General features: G+C 39.0%; 1 protein-coding gene across 12 annotated transcripts in view; it reads left to right on the top strand.

The window, feature by feature from the left end:
• Positions 1–870: 870 nt before the first annotated feature.
• Positions 871–22,220, top strand: part of ADGRL3 (adhesion G protein-coupled receptor L3) — a 923,733-nt gene continuing 902,383 nt past the window's right edge. For all 12 annotated transcript variants that reach the window (XM_043906659.1, XM_043906657.1, XM_043906653.1 and 9 more), the window contains exon 1: positions 871–1,086. The gene's annotated coding sequence lies outside the window, so the exon portion shown is untranslated. The remainder of the gene's footprint in view (positions 1,087–22,220) is intronic.

Raw genomic sequence — 22,220 nt, 5'->3', positions numbered from 1 at the left:
GTTGCACGGCTGGCTTTGGCAGGAGCTCGCTCGTGTGTGCGCGTGTGTGAGTGTGCGTGTCTGGAGAGCGCCAGAGCCTTGCTCGCTCGCGGGGAGTCGAAGAAGAGAACGAACCGAGGAGGCGGCGGCGGCGGCGCGGAGCCCGGGGCCGCGCGATGAAGCTCCCACATGCCCGCAGCTGCCCGGCCCGGCCGACGAGCTAATCAGCCAACCCCCGGGCTCGGGGCTCCGCGGCCCCCGGGACGCAGCCCTAGGCGGCCGGGCTCCCGCTCCGCCGGCGAGCCCCCGCTGTGCACCTGGGAAGGAGTTTGTGGGGCCCTCGCTCCGGCTCTCGGCGCAGGTTTCGGGCGCGTGGGGAGACCCTCGGCGGCGAGAGAACCTCGAGAGGAGAAGGAGGAGGGTTTGGCGGAGAAGGAGCCACCCCTGGCCCTCGCGGCTCCCCCTACCTTTTCCACCGCTCCCGCTCTCCGGCGGAAAGGGGAGGACGAGGAAGAAGAAGAAAAAGAAAGGGGGTGGGGTGGGAGAACTGGATGTAAAGATCGTCTGGGGGGATGGTGGCAGATTTTTGGTCTCCCCAGCAGCGTGTTTTCTTAAGCGGCAGCAGCAGCAGGAGGAAAAGCAGCCCCAGCTATGACTGCCGCATGTTAATAGCTGCCGCTGGGGTCCCTCGGCTGCTCCTGGAGCCAGAGCCTGACTCCGAAGTTGTGCAACTGTGGACTGGGAGAGACATTTGAACCCTCCACTCCCTTTGCTCCGTTTTTACTCCCTTGGTGTGTGTGAAGCGAGGAAACGTGAAGGAAGACAAGCATTTGGCTTCCCCCGCCCCCCGTCCCTTTTCTTCATGGCTGTGTAGCAGAAGAAAAGGGGGAAGGAGACTTTTCGTTGTTTCCTCGGCCGGGGTCTCCACCCTCCCGCTGCCTTCTCTGCGCTCTGGTTATAATTCCTGGACGCGAGTGCTGGGGCTGTCTACGCTGGGGCCGCTCGGTCTTTTGCCCCGGGCTCCACGGTTGGATTGTGGAAACTGCACCAGGCTGCAGGTTGTTGAGCAACTGATGGGACGAGATCAGGGACCGGCGGTTACGAAAGGTAATGTATTCTTCTCACTCTTCCTAACAGTGGTGGCCCCGGCCCGGCGCAGGCGTCTGCGTCCGCGGGGCAGGCGACCGAGGGGGCGCAGGATTCACGCACACTCAGCCTCCCACTTGCACACTCGCCCGCACACACACTCATCCAGTCGTGATGTGGGGCGGGAAGGGGACCTCACGGCTGGTGGGCGCTGGGGGTTGGCACGGGTTCGAGGTTTTTGCAGCCACTGGGCGGTTTGGCGGCTGAGAGAAACGCAGGGGAGGGTGGCCGGGGAGCATTCGCAGTCCAGCACTCTGGGGGGGATAGGAACGGTTTCCACCCCGGGAATTTCCCCTCCTGTCTCACCCCAGTGTCATTCCCCTGGTGGGAGCCCAAGGCAGACCAGGGGGCGCCTTCTCTCTGCCGGCCGGGAACCTGTGCCGCTTGAGGCGGGAGAGGGCTGGAGGACCGACAGGGACCGGGTGAGGAGCTCGGCCCAGGGGTGATGGGGGCTGAGGGGACCCTCTCAAGACACCTGCCTGAAGCATCCAAGGGGGTCGCCTTTGCCCAGTTCGTGCCCCGGAGTCGCGGAGCCTCACCACCTCCCCGTACCCCGCCCGCTGTGTCCCCTTCACGGGCAGTTTGGTTTAGACCTGCTTGCTCGGGCTTTGTTAGGCGGTTTTGGCTGGAGAAAGCGACTACTTTCGTGGGTGGCCGGGGGCGGCGTGGTGTTGGGAGTGGGCACTGGGCGGGGGTGGGGGGCGGTGTTGCAATCATCAGGCCGGCCGGGGCGCCGGGGCAAGCGTGGTCAGAGCATCGGTGGCCGCGGTCGGCTAGGTTACAGGTAGCAACGCAGGCGCCCCGTATTTTCTCACCAGTGAAGGGGAAGCTCCGGGCTGCGGCGGAGCTTCAGTGTTCCCGCACCCCGGCCGATGGTCCCGCGTCGGAGCTCAGAGGCTCAACGTGCCAGGCCCCCTGGCAGTGTAGGTGGGTGGGTGTGTATGTGTGTGTGTGTGAGGGGGAACCTCCGCTACCGGGGTGAATCGGCAGCGGGATCGGCGTGTTCGGGTCTACGTGTGCGCGCCTTAGTGCGCTCCGGGGATGGCCCGGAGATATTTGCCGGGATGACAGAGCTGATGCTACTTGAGCTGAGCTTGCTTATCGAAATCGCCTGGGATCCGCTTAACTGGAAAATCTGGTTTGAGGAGGCCGTGGGGGAGGTAGGGGTTCTGAGGAAGCTCTACTGTGTCCCCTGTCCCCTAGTGAGCACCTCTAAGAGATGCGTGCTGCGCGTGAGAATCTCTGGTGCAGCGCGCGATGCACCCCAAATTGGCCCTGATGAGGACCAAGTCCTCTTTCGGTCAGGTTGAAATAACCAAGTCAAGCCAGCATAACCCTTGGTCCTCGGAATTCTCTGGCCACTCTCCGACAGAAATGTGCGCTGCATAATTTATGGCCAGAGATATCACAGCAATTGGGCGAACTCGAGGCGTGTGAGCCACCTCTGGGTGTCTCCTCCGTGTGCCTGTGTGTGATCTGCCTGCGGTAGTTAGAACACATTGTAAACAACGGTGTAAGCAGCCCTGCCAGTCTCCCTCGGAGCCCGACCTGGTGATGTCTGCTGTGTTTACTTTCTTGGGTGGATTACTCATTAGGAAGTATAAGCCTTCTTGCACCTCTGATTTTACATCCTTTCAGCCAGCTGCTGGGGAAATGAGGAGATGCACAGACTCTGGCAGGAAGGAAAAATTGCCTTCTGTGGTTTGCTCTGAAGTAAATAGGCAGTCTGCTAATTTAGTGTCATATGGGCTATCAACACTAGTTAAAGGATGTCACTGTAGAATCTACAGAGAAATAGTTCTTTGTGATTTTTCATTTGGAGAATGTACTTTATTTCCCTGAGATTAAACAGAATTTAGCTAGATTTCCCTGTTATTCAGTCTGTAATGGTACTAAATGACTTAGAGTTCCAGTGTCCAATTTGTCTATATATGGATTATAGATAGAATTGTCAGTTCTTTTATAGTGTCTCCAAAAGAGGTTCCCAAATATTTGTCTAGGAGTTAGAATATTTGCAGTGAAATATCTCACCTTTGTTTCACTCCACCTTGTTGTTGTTGTTGTTGACCAAGGGTTAAAAATGTACAAAGACAGTTTTAAAAAGTTGGAAGGCTAATCCCTTTTCAGTTTCAATAATCAGAGACATGAAATTCCTTAGTTGTAGATTAGCCCTGACTGCTTTCATGTTTGTTGCCCATGGTTTTGTTGAAAGAAAGTATAGCACTGTAAATGTAAAAGGGTACTTTGATTCTGGGTACCATCATTTCCACATTTCTTTCAATTTTAAGATACTGGCCTCTTGAAGAAGCTTAGGTTACCCCTCACTCCCCTCACCAACAAAAGGAATACTGAATCACTGAGGATGCCTGATTTTGATTAAGTTATGTTTGTATGGGATAGGGCTAGTGGAAAACTTAGGAAATTGTGATTTCATCCATCTGATTCTAGCTTCTTACATTTCTTTCATTTCTAGAGGGTATGTGTTAAAGCCTTTGCCCTTGCAAATATTTCTGAAGATTAAAGAGTACTTGTCCTCTTATTTTAGAAGATCTAATCACAGTGATTCCCAGTCCTGTGCTAGAAGATTTGATCAGATCTGTTCTTTGTTTCCTAGCAGCATGTGTTTCCTAGCAGTCATACATTCCACAGGTCCCCATGTCATTAGAACTGTGTCTGTCAGGGTATTGTGCTGTCTTTAGCTGAAGGTGAATGTGTCACAAGTGTCTGAATGCCATTCCCTAGCCCTTCTTCATAACTAAATATTCAGTAACCTGCTCTGTTGGTGTGCATGGTTGATGAGACTATTTCTGTAAACTCAGGGTAGGAGAAATGATGACTATGAAGGTTTATGTGAACTATTTAAAATTTTAGATAGATACATTAGGTTGCTCCAGGCATCCCTGGCCTAAAGAGCGATAAGCCAGCATGTGATTTGCTTGATGGGTAAATGCTTTTGATGTCTCATTTTAAGTTGCTTGGTGTGATTATCCTTCAGATTGGGAGCCCTCCATGAAAATATGAATGGAAGGTCTTTTAGAAATGAGTTTCTTAATGATGATCTTCTTGCATTTTGGAGATTTTAAACATTCCTTTAAAACATTCCTTTGCACAGGGAATAATAGTGAGTATGAGACTTACTGGCTCCAGCTACTGTGCCTGGCATTGTTTCTAGTAATTAGGAAAGACAAATTTTTTATGGACTTGTTTTCCTTTTGATTTCTTGCTGAGCTCTAGCGAAGTTAATCCTAAATAGCAGATTAAAAAAAAAAAGTTATCAAATCAAAAGAACTGAAGTCAGTCAAATAATCTAATGCTAAACTGAAATGTTTTTTCAGATTTCATTTGGACAAATTTAACTGCTGGATGAAACTCTCTTTGAAAAGAGCTACCAAGTAGGAGTGATAGTTACTGTTAGAAGTGGGGGATTTTTTTTTGCCCAGGAATCAGCCAGGAAAACTGCTTGTGTATTTAAAAACAGAATAATTTTGAGAAATGCTATGCAGCTTTAATTTAGCATGGTGTGAATGGCTAGAGCATTTGGAATTAGAGGGAGACTATCTTTCCTTAAGTTTTGCAAATGACTATTTTCCCTTTGATTTCTTAGATTTGCATTGCATTCAAAATATGCTCTTGTTCACAGAGGGAGGAACCCTAAAGACAGAGGCTGTATTGTAATTTAGCATTTGTTTGCCTTCAAGGACATGCTTGCGCTTTGATCACTATTGCATTTATGTCTTTTTCTTTTATGCAAATGAATTTCCTACTAGAATATCCTATTTTATAATAAAATATAAACGAAAACTTTAAAATATGAGTAAGGGCTTCCTGACATACTTCCTTTCTTATCTTTGAGTGTGTGTTATTAGGGATTTGCTGATCAGTGGGAGAAAAACCCAGATTTTTCACTGATTATGATTTTGATATTGATGTTTATTGGCCAGTGTGGAAAAGTAGTACAAGCGTGCCTGTGAATAGCATTTATGAGCCCAAAGATGTGCACACTGTTCCCCAGATTCTTTCATGTCAGTACCCTGGTCTGAGTGTCTACGTGGGCCACTGATATTAACTTTTCTACTGCATAAAGTAACCAGGTGTAATTTTTTTCTTAGAATTGTTAAGTGTGCCCATGCACTCACAAATACAAATATATATAAAAGACTTAGCTGTTCTACTCTGAGTTCATTGAAATTCTCCATCTGTTTTTAGAGAGTGGGTGAAAGGAAGAATCCTTTCTGTATTTGATCATAACAGATTCTATGTGTGTTAGTCACTCAGTTGTGTCTGACTCTTTGCAACCCCACAGACTGTACCCCGTCAGGCTCTCTGTCCATGGGATTCTCCAGGCAAGAATACTGGAGTGGCTTGTCATTCCCTTCTCCAGAGGATCTTCCCGACCCAGGGATCGTCTCCTGCATTTCAGGCAGATTCTTTACTGTTTGAGCTACTGGAAAATCCTAACAGATTCTGTAGATCTTAATAATTTATGTCTTACTAATGTCTTGTTGACATTAGTTGACTTAAAGCAAGACTTTAGTTAAATATTAACGAATTTCTTCAGGAGTGATTACATATACATATTAGTTGTTAGCATTTGGTCCATATTCAAGAACTTAAATGGAATACTGTTGGTGGTAATCATAGTTATTGTGAACATTATCTTTGGGATGAGATTTGAGTCATCCAAATGAATATTTCTATCTGGTAAACTTCTGTGTCAGTTATTTTGTAGAGCAGACAACCTTCTCTTTTCAAACTTTATACTGGAGAAATCTGTGGGTTTTTGAGACCCTTTCAGGGGTACTGTAAGAAGAAAACATTTTCACAATAATGCTAAGATTTTTTTTTTAAACCTTTCAATCTCATCTTTAACAAGTTTATGGTAGAGTTTTCCAGAAGGTATACAATATATGATGCCATCATTACTTTGATGGCATATGGCCTGCTAGTGTATTCTTGTGTTTTAAAATTTTATGAGCTTAACTATTAGTATTTAAATATTGATGGTTGTAACCAATATAATCAACAGTTGCTTTAGGTCACCAATTTTAAGTGTGTAAAAGGGTCCTGGAACCAGAGAATTTGAGAACCACTGAAGTTGACTTTTCAAGATCTGCCTCCTTGTATTCAAAAGTTCACCTCACTGGACCATATAAAGAGTCATCTAGGATGAGAAAACAGATTGTCCAAGTTTTAAAAACACACAAGCCAGACGGGTATTTTATTAATTATTTGGCATGTTCACTTCTCCCTTCCCAATGTAGAGAGCTTCTTTCTAGTTTATTTGGTCCCCAGTTAGTGGAATGGAGACTTTAAGGTTGCGGGTCTCCAGCATGACATGCTGATAGTAGTAAAGGAGCTACTGGGAAAATTTAAAATCTAGCCCCAATTCTCGATATTCTGCTGTCTAGATAGGCAGACTGCTTGGTGGTGATGAGAAGGAACTCTGTGGTGTGTTTGCCGAGGCTTGATAAATTATTTGATTTTTGCCAAGATATTCGATCTCTCTCTCTATGCCTTAATTTCTTGGTATGTTTTGATGGGTATAACAGTTGTACCTAATTCATAGGTTTTTATTATTCATAAAATTTAATGGGAAAATACATGCAAAGTGTTTGAAGCAGTTACAGGCACAATTGTAACTACTTGCTACTGTCATTATTATTATTTTCTAGGTCTCATGAGGGGCCCAGGAAACTTTAATCAATTCCCCATGTGACTATGTGACTGAAATTTGCAATATGTGTTATCTCGTTGCTTTATAGCATACCTTAAAATGTGATTAAATTTGAAAATTTCATATAAAAGATAATCTTGGCTTTATTTTACCCTTGCACTTGAAAACTTATGAAGAGTTACTGGATTTTTTTTTTTTTCTGTATAGTAAGAATGAAATCAAACACCTTTTTAGTCCGGGCCAAGTTTGAAGTTTGGTAGAGGATGAATGCCCAATTAAATTGAGATTTCAAAGACCCTAATTGAATATTTATATGTCTTGGGAATTATTAGGGAGGAAATCACTTTTCTGAAGTGATATCAAGACGATTCACTACACTGTTAGTCTGTTAATCACTGTCTAAACATCACAACAGGCCATTTTCAGTGAAAAACATCCTTGGGGTAATTATACACTGCCGTTCTGTTTGTGAGTGGCTATGTGCTTGACGAGTAACAGAAACCCCACATAGAGATTACTTTTAATAGATGCTGAAGTTTAAAGCTGACCTGTAATACTTCCGAATGCACTTTGACATCTATTGGAAAACCTTCTCTCTCTCTCTCTCTTTAGTCGCTAAGTTGTGTCCGATTCTTGAGACTCAAGGACTGTAGCCTGCCAGGCTCCTCTGTCCATGGGATTCTCCAGGCAGAATGCTGGAGGTGGGTTGCCATTTCCTTCTCCAGGGGATCTTCTTGACCCAGGAATAGAACCCAGGTTTCCTGCATTGCAGGCAGATTCTTTACCAACTGAGCTATGAGGGAAGCCCTAACCTTATAGAGATATTTATAAATTCCATACATATATTTGAGCATATTTTATGGTTAGTTTTGGAGAAGGAAATGGCATCCCACTCCAGTACTCTTGCCTGGAAAGTCCCATGGACAGAGGAGCCTGGTAGGCTATATAGTCTATGGGATCGCTAAGAGTCAGACACGACTGAGCGACTTCGCTTTCACTTTTCACTTTCATGCATTGGAGAAGGAAATGGCAACCCACTCCAGTGTTCTTGCCTGGAGAATCCCAGGGACGGGGGAGCCTGGTGGGCTGCCGTCTGTGGGGTCGCACAGAGTCAGACATGACTGAAGTGACTTGGCAGCAGCAGCATGGCTAGTTTAATTTCTGACTTAGGGTGACTACTACGAAATGAGGACCATAGCACTGATCTTATCCAGCTTGTTGGCGAAACCTGACTTTTTGCTGGAGAAACTATACTATACTCCTTAGATGGGCATACCTGGACAGTGTTCCTGATTATGAACTGCTTAGAGATGGCCTTGGGAAAGAGAGACACTTGAATACAGTCTCAGATCTACAGCTTTATAGCTATATCATCTCTCTTTGTGAAATAAAGGTAGTAAAGTCTGCATTGCTGGTTTGGGGTGAGAAATAGGAAATGAGCAGAAAAGGACCTGATACAGTGAGCATTTAATAAATGGTACCTATCATTATTAGAGTAATATTAGAAATGTCCTTCGCTACTGGTATTAAAAAATCTTAGCTAAATCAAATATCATTTTTTTATTGAAGAGTTCTTGATGAGCTATGAAAATCAATAGCATTTTCTTAAGAACTTGAGAAAGGTTTCACATGCATTTTTGTCTTTTCCATGATCTTTCCCTCTTTCTTGTTTTAACCTTTTAGTAAGTACCTATTTCTGAGCTCTTCCTTGTAATCTTAAAATGTTGTATGTACTTTGCTACTAATTCTGCCCCCCTCCATCATAATCCTGACAGGAAAATATTTTTGACAGCCGCAAAGTGCTGTGTCTGAAGATTGACTTTAAATCAGGTATAAAATGAAAGTGGCAATTTAACTTAAGACATTTTAAATTAAACTCCTGATCATCTTTTCACATGGCGTCAGCAGCTCTTTAAGCTTTAACTGCATCAGAATATTCTACATGTTGTAACTAAATCATCATAAACTTCCAAGATTTAAGGATTTCCCATATTTTTGAAGGATTTATAATCTTAAAGTTTAGTCCTCATAAGATTGCTATAAATGCAGATGAACCCTTAAGATTCAGATCCCCAAATTGTCTTAAAAGACTAGAAGTATGGGAGGGGTCATAAATAAGTCCATGTTTTAGAAGGAACATGTGTATTTCAGTGACAGTTGCCATTAAGAGAAGCTATTAAAATGTGTGACTCATATCTAATCATTCAGAATTTATGTTAAAACGGAAAGTGTACAACATGGTTGGTGGTAAAAATGAATGAAATAATAAACTGCACATTGGACGGCTGACTTGCTAAATTGTACCAGACTTAAGTGTTTTAAAGTATGACTCAAGAAAATGAAAGCCAAGTAGAAACGACATCTCCTTCTGTTTGATCAGCTTGTGTTGGTGTTTACGCATCCCGCAGAGGCAAAGTGTGTTACTATTCAAGACAGCCCCAGTGGCTCCACAGTAGCCTAAGCCTGTGAGAATAGGGGAGAGACTTAAGCCCAGTTTTTGATGTTCTGCGTGGGTGGGTAACCTGAATACTAAAGTGCATTCCATTGACAGCTGACCCTCTAAGAGGGTTTCCAACAGTCTCTTGTTTTGTTTTGGTCCCCCCTCCCCATTTTCCTTTCCTCAGAGTTCTTCCAAATACTTTTGGATAGAGGAAATGGTCCTGACGGATGGTTCTTTTTTTGTATGAGATTTTATTTCTGGCCAGAACGGAAGGGCTCAACTAGTTTACATTTCTGTCTCTTGTTTTTTTTTTTTTTTTTTTTTCATATTTTCAGTGTTCTTGATATGTCAGTGGCTGATGGTTGTTTGAACCTTGACTCAGAATACTGATCATGACTTCAAGGAGTAGACAAAGAGTCTATTGAGAAATAGGTTTGTATTAGCATGAGGCATGTGTATATCTATAGACTTCTTTCTGCTGGCTTTAACTGTTCAGTTGAATTTGTCTGTTGAGTTTTAATCATAATATTAACAGTAGTTGACTTTGGAAGAAGAGCTTAGGAAATCCATTTTCTTTTAAAATAACATACCATCATGATTTGAATTTTAGATATATTCAATTAAATTTCACTTTTCAATAAATTTTATGTGTGACAGTTAAATATTATTTTGCAGTCATTCTAAAATGCAGCATAGTTGATAACATCTCACTTGATGCTTTATGATAAATCATACCATAATACCTTAGTTTTTATGGTTACATATGATAACCATAAATGATATGATATATGATATCATTATCATATGATATATCATATATCATATGATAACATATGATATATGTTATATGATATATCATATGATAACATCACTGTATGATAACATCTTGGTTGTCAAATGGACTTCAATTCAGCTTAAATGATTTAGTAGAATGGGTGTGCATGTTCTTTTTCTTTTAATTGCAGACACCTCCCATTAGGTTTAGGCCATAAATGATTAGGGGGAAGTTTTTGTGTTTCTCACCTAAAAAATCTTGGGGAAGGATGGAGGTTTACCTAGGCATCATAAAAAATTAGCACCTTGACTACCACCCGGATTCTGTTCCAGTCTCATGATCCAGTGCAGACTGCCTCTTTTCTTTCTCTCTGGCTTCACTCTGGATTCTTAACCTTTCACCACAATCTTAATTAGGTATTCAGCTTTAGATCAATCTATTATCACCAGCTTATGGAGTCAGTAAGGACACTGCAGTTCCTCTGTGGATGGACTAATATCTGGAAGAAAGAAAGACTCAATTAAAAGAGGGATATTGTTGACAGAAAAAGGTAGAGGGACTGATGAAACCTGAACGTCCACTGTAGTTAACTTTGTTAACTCATATCAGGCATTAGGAGAACTGGTTAGAAAAGCCATTTAAAAGGGATGCATTCTTTTCTTTTCAGTAGCCAAAGTGATCATGGAAAACGGTTTCCTTTTACTTGACTCAGAAAATGCAACAAAACATGCAGATCAAGGGAATTCAAATTTTCAGATTCAAGAATGTCTGTGAAACTGTCTAATTTGTCCAAGCTGTCCATGTCTGAAAAGCCATCAAATATCTTCAGATATTATTTACATAAACAGTGTATGCCATTCCATCATTTGATGGCAGAGTTGCCATCCCACAGTGTCGAACAGGGGACACTGGAGACAGATTCCTTGGTACACAGAATGCTAACTTTTTGCTCCTCTTCCTTCAGAGTGCTGATCTTACTGGTTAGATGGTTTAGGCATCGAGTCCTAAAATCCAGGTGAAAAATCCCCTAAGATGTGCCACTGGGCATGGAACTTGTGGTTGGGTGAACTTATGTATGAGCTCCACTAGCCATATTTAGATGGTTCTTACTGAAAAGGAACAAATTGTTCCTAAACCAGAAATGGAAGTTTCGCAGGAGAAAAAGTTATCCCAGAAGAAATCAAAGAAACAAAAACTTATGTCATGGGATTAGGTACAACATAAAATAAATGCAGGTAGAAATAAAGGGAGAAAAAAAATGGATTTACAGATATAAATCCACCCATCTGTTTGAAACGTCTAATTATTTTACACTTGCTAGTGTACTCATTATGTCATGCTACTGATGGGAATATATTTTTATTCAAATTAACCTTATGTTTAGAGGCAGAATTTTCAGAAGTACATCATGTAGGATATTTCAAATAATTGAGTATGGATAGCTTTATTAGCTAAAGCATCCAATGAAAATATATCTTCAGCATATCCACTAATAATGTTACTGAAATGATAGACATCTAATTTGGATCCATTATCACAAAAACTAGAGCCCAGGTAGTGTTTAATCCTGACACTTGACCAGCTGAAGTTAAATGGGGCTTGAGAGCTAGTATTTGTGTAAGATGGGAAACCTTTAAATTTACTGTGTTTTATGTTTTCTTTATTCAAACAGAAAGTTATTGTTGACTTTTCTTTTAAAATGACCAACTCGATGTAAATAGCAACATAGGAAAATTTGGGAGAATTTTTAAAGGTTGATAGAAGCCTTAGTTAGAAGAATTCCTATATACTTTCCTTATTGTTGTGTATCTTTGAAGAAAGAAGAGTCCTAAAAATTAGTAGGCTGTCAGCATTTTATTTTTATGATCTGACACTATTAAGCAAACTTTGGGAGTATTTCTTTTTGTGGTGCATTTGATTAAAGGTGTGATCTTATCTTGGTGAAATAGCCTGCTGGGTTGCAGACACTAGTATTCAGAAATGAAATTTGCTTAGAGCCTCTGAGCAGACATTTATTCATTGAGACCCTTACTGAATAATGGATGACAGTGAAATTGCAGGAGTGTATATGTGTGTTTTCTTGCCTGAATATAAGGGTTGAGATAGAGCAACAACAAAAATGTAATGGTGTATGAAAGATAGCATTAGGTTTATAAGTGAGAAATTAACCTACATCATTACGAATGGACTATCTGTGTGGAGGACTCAAAGTATCACTATTTGTGCTAGTCCATTTGCCTTGTTTCAGTAATCTTGCTGAGTTCCTTCCTTTTCTGCTATTCTCTCTTAGCTTGGTAGATGTTATTCTAGGATTTGTGCCACAATCCCAGTGTATAGCCTTTATGTATGCTCTTTTGATTCTACTTGGGTGCCAGTGATAGCTGAATTTTCATTCCTATTCGTTCTTCCTAGTGCAACTTATCCTACATTCTCAGTGATCACACTTAAAAAAAATTTTTTTTCCCCCTATGGCACATGCTCATGTTGAATACTTGTGAAATATAGTGATACATAAAGTCAAAACAGAAATCAACCAGTATATCATAATATAATGGCACATTGCCATGTTCACAGAGGTTATGTCACACATTTTTAGGCTGATTATCTATATATTTATCTATGTATTACCTGCATTGTATGTATGTTTGTGTCTTTGTTTTAGTAGAATTGAGGTTAAACTATATATAGTTTGTATAATTCTCTTCAGGTTCCCAATGGCATTAACTTTTGAGAGCATCATTTTTAATGTTGTAAAATATTCATTTTGTAATGTGGATACACTATGATTTGTTTAAACATTTCCTGAGAAATTCCCTGGCAGTCCAGTGGTTAGGATACTGTGCTTCCCCTGCAGGGGGTGTGGGTTCAATCCCTAGTCAGGGAACTGAGATCCCACATGCCACACGGTGTGGCCGAAAATAAATACATAAATTTTTAAAAATTAAAAAAAATTAGACATTCCCTTATTCATGTGAGTTGTACTTTGTGATGATAAATAACATGAAGCTTGGCCCATTCTCGGATGATTTTCGTAGCGGAGATTCCTTGAAGTACAGTTATTAGGACAAAGAGTAAATAATGACTGACTTTTACTACTTGGTTATAGTAATCCATATGCATCACCGTCTAACTGATTTTCTTGGGAAATTTTGAAGAATTATCAACTGTCAATTGTGTAGAATTAGTAGTTATTAACTTTTCGTTATTTATAAAGTTAGTAGCAGTTATAATAATTACCAAAGTTGTTTGGTAACTCTAAAGAATTACTAACTCTCATATCAATGTATAAAAGCTGAGGTCAATAAACTTCTCAGTAATAAAACAATGAAATTTACTGGCTATTAACATTTAAATAGGATTATCCTTAATGTCTTTGAATTTAACTTAATATTAAGATAAAACCATGCAGTGAAACTAATTTATGAAGAATTAAGAAATCCACCATCCCATTTACATCCCCATAAAATTTCTTAGTTTTGTTCTCTGCTCTGGATGGACTGAATCTCTCAAGTTCATCTGTAAACATCAATTTTTAACAAAGCTCTTCTTTTCCAAACCTCTCATGGAACAAGAAAATTGGTGGACTAGATTTGGGCTATTCTAAAATTTAAGGATAAAAAGCAGGAGTAAACTGTCAGTAAACACATTTACAGTAATTGAAGGTTGCCTATAAACGGAGAATGAGATCAGTAAAGAAAGTAACTGACAGAACAGTATGGCTCATAATTAATAAATGAGAGCTCAGTTTTTGTTAGGCTTAAGTTAAGTTAGAGATCTGTCCATTGGATAAAGAATGAATATAAAATGTTAACATGTTCAGTAGCACTGAAGTGAAATAGTAGAGGAAAACAGTAGGTATGTAATGCAAATTTTTATCATTTTAACAATAATGCCAATACCTACTGAGTTTAATTTCATTATTTCATTCTTTGGTCAGAGGGACCAGCTGTTCTATTTTTAACAGTATCTTTGTGATTTCTGCATCCAATCATAAAGACATTTATTTAGGGTACACTTCCTAGCAGTCAAGTTGGAGACCAGTTCTTACTTTACTTTCTATATTTCCTTTAAAAATGGGTACCAGAACATATTTATGGGACCGAGTTTAATGCTAGGTTAATAATAAATGTATATCTGCATGAATGTGCTTTATGGACCTAGAAGAAATAATTGAACATGCAAGCAGTTTTTGAAGTTACTGTTGCAAGGTAAATTCAAGTGCCATTGAAAATTGCTTTGCACGTGCAAGTAGAATAATAAAGGCATAGAAGGAATCCTAAAAGGCACACTCTTGCACACTTTGGTTCCTCAAAAAAAAATTAAAATGTTGGTTAACAACTCCCCGTTTACTAATCAATGGCTATAAAGTTTCAGTTATGCAAGATGAGTAAGTTCTAGAGCTCTGCTGAATAACGTTGTGCCTGTAGTTAATAATATTATATTGTCTGCTTACAAATATGTTAAGAGGGTAGATCTCAAAGGTTCTTACCATAGTAAATCTGTTTTAAAAGATTTACTTTTTTTTTAAAAAGATTCACTTTTTTTTAAAAAGTGACATGTCTGATGACTGTGAGCACATAGCCCCAGGCCTCCTAGAGCCTAAAGATTGATAATGTTAACTCCTGTGACACCACCCTGTTACCTATGTCAGAGAATTGCATCCATTCTGATCACATACCCTTTGACCCCCACTCCCCACCTTTGCCTGGCTTTTTAAAGGTGCTTTGTTAAAACTCTTCAGGAGCTTGAGGCTTTTTAGGGCATGAGCCACCTCATTTCCTTGCATGGCCCTGCAATAAACCTTTCTCTGCTCAAAAAAGAAAAAAAAAAGGTGCTTGTCAGGAATTGAACTGACTTGTCTGAAGTAAGATGACTGGTTTATAGCATGTGCTGCCCTTTGTCGAGTGCATGCATTGATATACTTTGGTGTATACTGAGATGTATACTTCGTGTTTCCTTTTCACTCCTTTTTTTTCTCACGTGGCTGAATTTACTTACATAAAATTATTACAAATTATTGTAAAGTTTAAGTATTAACTTGCATTTAGTTCTATATTAATGATCTTTCAGTTCAGTTCAGTCACTCAGTTGTGTCCGACTCTTTGCAACCCCGTGATCTTTACCCCAAGTAATAAATACACATGTAGAGAAATAACAAAATACAAGAACATAATGTATGTTAATGAGAAGCAAAGCGATAGAATAGCAGAAGCTTGAGAGTCAGAAGTGCATGATTTCCAACTTGCTCTCTGTTGTGACTCTGAAAACGTGACTCAGCCTCTCCATGACTTCATGTAAAATGGGGGTAAAAATAACGCTTACCTTTCCAAGTTATTTTGAGGATTAAATGAGATGATAAACATAAAACATATAGCACACTGATAGCTTGTATAACTTGTGTTAATTTTTCATAGATTTTTAAAGTGGATATCTTCTTTTAAGTGGGGCTCTAAATCATTCTGCTTTTTCTGCAGTTCTCAAAAGACCAGCTTTATGAAGTCATTATTTTTGTCATTCACTATGTATTTGTTAGCACCAGATGTCTACATGATGCTGGGGATGTGGAGCATAAGATGGGAAAAAGAGCCTCTGACTTTAGTACTTGCACAGACATAGAAATAAAGAGGTATTAAGCAATGTATCTATCATGAATTGTTAAAATTCTGGTAAGTGCTACAAAGGTCAAGTTCAGGATACTATGAGATAGCAGCAGGATCAGACCTTGTCTCAGTTGACGGGGTGAGTGAGTCTGCAAAGACTTCCCAGAGCAAGTGACATTTGAACTGAGATATGAAGGTTGAGTAGGCAGCCCTAGAGAATGTGCTGGTTCACTGCTTCCTTCACATTCTGTCATCAGGAGAGCTCATCACAGACCCAAGCATGTTCAAATGGAGGAGGTTAATAGAGGTGAGTAGAGGGAAGAAAATCGAGCATAGTTACCCTGATTTGACAGTAGAGACAACACATTACAACACACCTGAATTTTTCATTTTACCTGAGTTAACACAGAGAATGGTTTAACATCAGTTGTCTGGCTGTGATGCTAAATTTCAGAGTGTCATAAACTGTCTAATGACCATAAATTATGATCAGGCACTGTAGATTTGAAATGAGGAGGGTACTTAAAATCTGCATGGACACTGTAATCAAGGTTTCCTAGTTTAGCTTTAGACACATGTATCTGTGTGTGTGTGACTGGGAGAGAGTTTTACTCTAGAGGGTTGCTTTCTGTTCATTTTTATCCTAGCTTCTCCCCCTGCCCATTGTCTTTGTAAGTGTGTGGTGTCTTTGGTTCTGAAACTTTAGAAATGGAGGAACTAGTTTTAGGAATACCAGTTCTATAGTTTGGCAGTGGTTATAACTCTTTACTTGTCAAAGAACGGTAGTAAAATATCAATATGGAAAATGATTGTTAAGAGAGATATGGTATAATCATTTAGTAAAGACAGTAGATTTTCTCTAGCATCTCTCCACTGTGAGGATTAAGCTTGTTATTTATTTTTTGAAAGCTTTCCACAGTATATGATGATAAAACTGGTTTTATTGTTATTTAGAACAAATCATTGAATGTTAATAAAGTAACAATGAAGTATGTTCTAGAAAACAAATGATATTAGTTTAAGAGTCTGTGAATGAAAAGATAAATAAGTGTGGTTTAAGAAAATTATCTTAGTAGAATAAAAGAATTAATATAGGAAAAATGCTATAAAAAGAAGATAGTAAGTTTGGAATCATTAATCTTTTGCATCTGTTTATCAACATTTTACTTTGTACTTCCTGTATGATAAAATTAAACAGACTAGTGGTAGAGATTAGAAAAGGAAAATAGTGAGAATAATTGCCCCAAGAATCTCAGGCACTCCAGGTAAAAGTTTTTCTCACCCTACCACACCCTGGAGGATTTGTAAGAACTGACTAAGCAGAGAAACTTCTTGCAGAGAGGATCCTCCAGTCTCAAGGCCTAGAGTGAGATTGGTGCTCAGCTCCTGTGAAAAACTCAGGGAAGGTTCTAGTAGCTGGAGCATCAGGATTGAGAGAGGCATGAAATGTAGCTAGGGAAGTAGGAGTCCAGAATTTATAGGTTCCTTTTTTTTTTTTTTAAGGTTTTTTGGATTTTATCTTAGGAGAAGCAGGGTAATAACAAGATCAGATTCTCATTTTACAAAGATCATGTTGGCTCTTCTGTGTCGATGTCATTGGGGGAGGCTTAGAGAGGGGACGTGAAGAGACCAGCTAGATGAGAGTCTAAGCTTCTGCCTCGCCCCTCCTCAGTTGGGAAGTGTGGTCCAGAGCTTCGCGTGTAAGGAGGGAGTTTGTGCTAAGTGATGTCCCTTTGATTTCTAATGTGCTCTGCTGTGCTTACTCGCTCAGTCCTGCCTGCCACTTTGCGACCTCAGGCTCCTCTGTCCAGGGGATTCTCCAGGCAAGAATACTGGAGTGGGTTGCCTTTTCCTTCTCCAGGGGATCTTCCCAGCCCAGGGATTGAACCTGTGTTTCCTGCATTCCAGGAAGATTCTTTACCTTTGAGCCACCAGGGAAGCCCAAAGTCATTCAAAGGAATTTCTGTTTTAATGACACCTGAAAAGACAGTAATATAGGTTTATTGCAACACTACAGTGGTGTGATAGTCTGAGTGACAAATGCAAAAATGTTGACTATATTATTTAAGAATTTCTAAGACATTTTACCCATTATATACTTCATTAACAATTTAAATACTATATTTCCCCCTTGTATTCTGTTTTATAATTTCCCATAACACTTTTTAAATATCTCTTTTATAGCATTTATAACACTCTGCCATGGCTTTTGATTATTTGTCTTCTTGTCTTATACTTGTATGGAAATATAGTTTCATTTATAGTTGGGACTGCTTTTAGTCTTTTGATAATCTAGAGTATCTGATTATGTAAATGGAGTTTATATAGGTTATTTTTTTTAAGGATGGAGATATAGTATGCTAGGTAAGCATCATGTGTGAAATATATCTTGGATGATTTAAAAACATTAATAGTATAACCTCTAATAACTTGACTGTGTCCATGAGACTTAGTGTTTTAGAACATAGACTTTTAGAGTCGGATGAACTTAAGTCTGAACTTTAGGGCTGCATACCAAGAAAGAGCTGATCAGTGGTTTAATGATATCTATTTCATAGTAATATTATGATAATTAGTTTCTGTTATATAAGGTTTGTATATAAGGTTTGTATATATATATGAGAGTCAGATGGGAAAAATAGATACTGTCATGCTTGCATGTAGCAAGGAGTGAATCAAGGTGGTTCAAGCCATCTCTTTTTATCCTTTAATCCCAAAATTTTTGCAAGATTGACATCACTTTACATGTTGTCTTCAATCTTTATGGCCTTCCATTTGGGATTATTTTGCCGTGTCCCTTCATATATACCATACTATGTTTTTTTTTTCATCTCTGACTTATTCTGAAAGAAATGATTATTTAGCAGTTTATGAGATACAAATGGAAGCCTAAAAAAATTTTTAAAATTTGAATAAAGTTGCTTATTTTAAAAAGGGAGAGTTTAAGAAAATAGCATTACTCTCATAAAGAATTAACTCTTAGGGAGGATAAGGTATGAACTCAGTGTTGAATGCAATACAGTTTTGTAAAAACCTGAAGCAATGGGGAATTATAATTAGGTAATAGTTACCAAAATTAGTGGTGGTTTAGAGAAAAAAGTGTACAGTTAGTATGCATAATAGGAGCAGTATAGTTTTCAAAAATATTTTGTAGCCAAGTATTCTGAGAACAATTGCAGATGTGTGAGAACTAGGGCTTGGTACCCTTTGTACTTAGCTTGTGAGAACTTGCTCTTCAGAGGTAGCCTTATAGTATGTCAGTACTTATATCCTCATGAAGAACTGCTATTTCAATTTAAGATATTCTCTATTCTCTAATTGTACTGGGTAGAAGAGTTGCAATTTTAAAACTCTCTTGGCACCTTAAAGGACTTTTTGAATGAAAGTAAAAATCCGAAGTTCTTCTTCTGGGTAATTGAGTATCTAATATTATTTATAATCCTGACTGCTCTAAAAATGAATTAGTAATTTTTCCATAAGTTTTTGAGTCTTTCATTGGAATTAATATTTTCTTCTGTAATTGTTTTATTGTTTTTTTTCTGAATGTTGTATTAAAAAGAACTGTTAAACACAGAATGACATAGTTAAGCATATCAAAAAAGAACTTATTTTGAATAATTTTGGGTAATTGTAGCAAACCAGATGTTGCTAAGTTCTTATTTAATCAGAGATAAAAAATATTTGCAATATAGTTTTGTCTAGCTGTCAGCTTAGATAAATGAATCCATTTCAATCAGCATGCTCCTAGTGAAAAAAGGAGAGGATATAATAACATTTTTCTAGCTACATTTGTTGAAAATAAATATTAATCTTCTATGTGGTTAAAACCATGCTGTGCCAATTTTATCATAACCATAATTGAGCAGAAGCCATTTAGATTTTTTATTTTTATGAAGTTTGCTTCTTTTTCTCCTCTGGAGGCATTGAGTTAAATTCTACTTTTCATTTAGATTATATGTCCATGTAGGTTTGTGTTAATCTTATATTGTCTTGAGGCTACTTGTTAAGACACTATTGGGTGATTTATTCTACAAATATAATGCTGTGACATGGCCAAGATTTTTTTGTCCTTCCCAAACCTAAACTTCTATCTTTTTAAAAAAAGTCTGTTGTAATTCTTGAGAAATTTAAATATTAATACTTTAAAGATACCCTGTTCTCTTTTGTTCAGTAGCTTTAGTTAAGACAAACTGCAAGTTAAGGCAAGCTGTGCTGACTTCTCAGAAAATGATGTATAAAATAAAACACTAAAGGGAAACAAAAATCAAGCTAATACAACAAAATAAAATAAGACATTAGGCCAGGAAAAATAATGTTAATTTCAAGCTCCATTAGAAGTGCCAGTGAGAAGAATGGCAGAAAAGGATGATAGGTATCAGGACCAAGTTGGTATGGAATGAGTTTATATGTTTTTGTCTTTTTATTGTGCAGTCAGGGAAGGTGGAAAGAAAATCTCAGACCGTAAAGTGAAAAACATCTTCTTAAGAAAGTGTCAGCAATGTCATACTTTTCTGTACTAATAAAAGTTTGAATTTATGTGCTGTCTTAAGGGCTTCCCAGATCACAGTGATAAAGAATCCAGTTGGCAGTGCAGGAGATGCAAGAGACTTCAATCTGATCCCGGGGTTGGAAAGATCCCCTGGAGGAGGGCATGGGAGCCCACTCTACTCTTCTTGCCTGGAGAATCCCATGGACAGAGAAGCCTGGTGGGCTACAGTCCATGGGGTCTCAAAGAGTCTGACACGCCTAAGCACATACACACACAAACACACCGGGCCTCCACTATTGTTGCATACAGGAGTTGTAGTGAGGGGTTTGATATTATGGTTGTAATTGTTGATTTTTGTCAAATATATGGAATGCTTGTAGGGAAAATTGTTGGAGCCTTCTAGATATGGCTCAGAGGGTAAGGAGTCTGCCTCCAATGCAGCAGACCCAAAACATCTATGAGCTGTAATAATTGCCAGAACTAATTGATTGTTCCAGTTTATGCAGATGCTTGTCTAGGCAATTCATAGAGGAAATATAGAAAATAAAGATTGAGTTGGAATTTTATTTCTACCTCTAAGAATAATTCTTAAGGATGTGTCTTAGATTATTTATTTTTTTTTGAGTCAAACTCTTATTTCAGTTTTATTTGTGTCCTTTTCAGAAAGCAAGTTTTTAAAAGTGTTCTTCTTAATTGGTTGTTAGAAAATTGGTTGGAAACATAGCACAAAATTCTCTTTGGAGAGAGATTGGGATGCCAAGGAAGAAGGGAGAAATCATAGGTATAATTTTGTCTCCTTTTGCTTTTATTATGGCAGTTTGAGAGAAGAGCAGAAAGCACATTTAATGGTCTCTCTGCAGTTATGACTACTGCGTACAATATGAGCAGTGAGCAGAGAGTGATGCAAAATTGTCCTTTTATGGATTTCTCATTGGTCTTCCTGCTTCAGTGACTCTGAGAGAGAAATAAAGCAATTCTCTTTGCTTCTCCTGGAACACAGTGGTTTTGAATGTAGGTGTAGAACCAGATTGGTGAGTGGTGGTGTCAGTCCAATGCCTCTACTTGTGGTTAAGATTCATATGTCAACAATTGTGGGTGTTTTGCCCACACACTATGGGGTAACAACCTGTATTTGATTTTTATTTTCTTCCTACTGTGCTGAGGGTGTGTGTCTGAGTGTTTGTGACTTACTGATTGTTTGGGCAGAAGAGTAGGTTTCTTTGAGGTACCTTGTCATTCCTATACTGTCTAGTTTCTGCCTGCCTCCCTATGCCTTTTGAAGCACAGTAGAAGTCACAATCTAGAACCAAACAATCAGCTTCCAAGGGCAAATACTAACAGATCCCAGACTTTAAATGTTTCTGAAGAAATCTCCAAATATTGCAATAAAAAATGTGATTTCACAAAGTACTAGGTAAGTGTCTTTACATTTGCTACCCTCTCTTTTAAAATTCTCGCTGCGTTGTTTCAAGTGGTCAGTACCTTTTTCACTCATAACTTTTTTTTGTTGATAAATTATAACTTATTTTTAAATACTGTTTAAAAATCATACTTTAATTTTTTATTTCCAAAAAGAATCTTTGCATGAATATCTGAGTGGGGTCTCAAAGATGGATCTGATGAAAATTTCATATCTAATAAACTGCCTTTATCATTACTCTCTTTTTCCAGCTTTGGGAGAACTTTAAATATGTATATTTTCCATAGTTATAATTTTTGGGGTAGACATACATATCTAACGTTTGTTTAAGAGCCTTTATTTAGGTCTTTGTTGACAATATATTCTACATGAATGTGGAATCCACTCTTTTGTTCTTTTAAAACTGATTACAATTTGATATAGTAGTGGCCAGAAACTTGAAATGTATGGACGTTCTTCCTGTATCATGATATGACATGAGTCATTTCCTGGCTGATACTGTGGGCTAGTTAATTTCCAATCAAAGCCACCTTCCCAGAGTTGATAGCCCTGTGTCTGCAAGGGCTATGTAAGACTGAAACTTTTCGGAACATGTCCTGTTTTATGTAGTTACTGGGTCAATGTCTGGTTTTCCCATTTCTACCCTTTCTATCTCTATGCTCTTAGGGACATTATCCTTTCTGCCTCATCTTTCTTA

This window comes from Cervus elaphus, chromosome 6 (assembly GCF_910594005.1).
Source record: "Cervus elaphus chromosome 6, mCerEla1.1, whole genome shotgun sequence".
Classification (NCBI taxonomy): Eukaryota; Metazoa; Chordata; class Mammalia; order Artiodactyla; family Cervidae; genus Cervus; species Cervus elaphus.
Note: the sequence above shows the minus strand (reverse complement) of the source record. Positions and strands in the feature narration are given on the sequence as shown.